Source organism: Megascapheus bottae, chromosome 6 (genome assembly GCF_031878675.1).
Source record: "Megascapheus bottae isolate mThoBot1 chromosome 6, mThoBot2.hap1, whole genome shotgun sequence".
Taxonomy (NCBI): domain Eukaryota; kingdom Metazoa; phylum Chordata; class Mammalia; order Rodentia; family Geomyidae; genus Megascapheus; species Megascapheus bottae.
The window spans coordinates 3,663,058-3,664,326 of NC_143514.1; the positions used below are offsets into that span (position 1 = coordinate 3,663,058).

Here is a 1,269-nt window from a genome sequence, read left to right on the forward strand (position 1 = left end):
AGCTGGCTTAGGTACAGACAGAGATACTCAGAGAGCCATAACTTTGAAGTCATATGCCTATTCTTAAATCATGTTGCTTTTTATCAATACAGTCATAGTATATTTCTTAAGAGTTTGCCATATGGAGATGAACATTAAAGACTATTGTCTTATACTATGAATTCTCAAATCTCCATTCTAGCCACAATTTCCTGGCCTCCAAATTATCAGGAAACTTTTTTTTAATGTAACCTTAAACTGAAATTCCCAGAATGAACAAAATATCTCAGTTTAAGAACAAATTTATCTCTTTTCCTCCCTGGCTGTCTGAAGGTCTGTCATCATGAATGACACAGTAACTATTCGCACCAGGAAGTTCATGACCAAACGACTACTTCAGAGGAAGCAGATGGTTATTGATGTCCTTCACCCTGGAACCTAAGACAGAAATCCGGGAAAAATTTGCCAAAATGTACAAGACCACACCCGATGTCGTCTTTGTATTTGGATTCAGAACCCATTTTGGTGGTGGCAAGACAACTGGCTTTGGCCTGATTTATGATTCCTTGGATTATGCAACGAAAAATGAACTCAAACACAGACTTGCAAGACATGGTCTGTATGAAAAGAAAAAGACCTCCAGGAAACAGCAAAAGGAACGCAAAAACAGAATGAAGAAAGTCAGAGGTACTGCCAAGGCCAGTGTTGGAGCTGGCAAAAAGCCAAAGGAATGAAGATCCTGCAATGACTTGACCTGCAGTGATGACGGATTTTCACTGAGGGATTAAAAATTGTAAAAAAAAAAAAAAAATTATGCCTGCCGGTGACTCATGCCTATAATCCTAGAATCCTAGCTACTCAGGAAGCTGAGATCCGAGGATCAAGGTTCAAAGCCAGCCTGACCACAAAAGGACCTGAGACTTATCTTTAATTAACCTCTAAAAAAAAAGTGAAGTGGGGCTTGGCTCAAGGGTAGGGCTGTAGCCTTGAGCTGAAGAGCTCAGGGATAGTGCTCAGGCAGAGTTCAAGCCCTGTAACCCAAATGAAACAAAAAAAACAAACAAACAGAAGAGCTTATTTATGGGGCTGGAATTTGGCTTCATGCTTCCCTAGAATGCATGAAGCCCTGGGTTCAACTTCTCGGTACCACATTCACAGAAAAAGCTAGAAGTGGTGCCGTGGCTCATGTAGTAGAGCACTAGCCTTGAGACTGCCCAAGGACAGTGCTCAGGCCCCAAGACGAGAGGGGGGAAAGAAAGAAAGAAAGAAAGAAAGAAAGAAAGAAAGAAA

General features: G+C 41.2%; 1 pseudogene; it reads left to right on the forward strand.

The window, feature by feature from the left end:
* Positions 1 to 322: 322 nt before the first annotated feature.
* Positions 323 to 747, forward strand: LOC150061220 (small ribosomal subunit protein eS24 pseudogene; annotated as a pseudogene).
* The last annotated feature ends 522 nt before the right edge of the window (positions 748 to 1,269 follow it).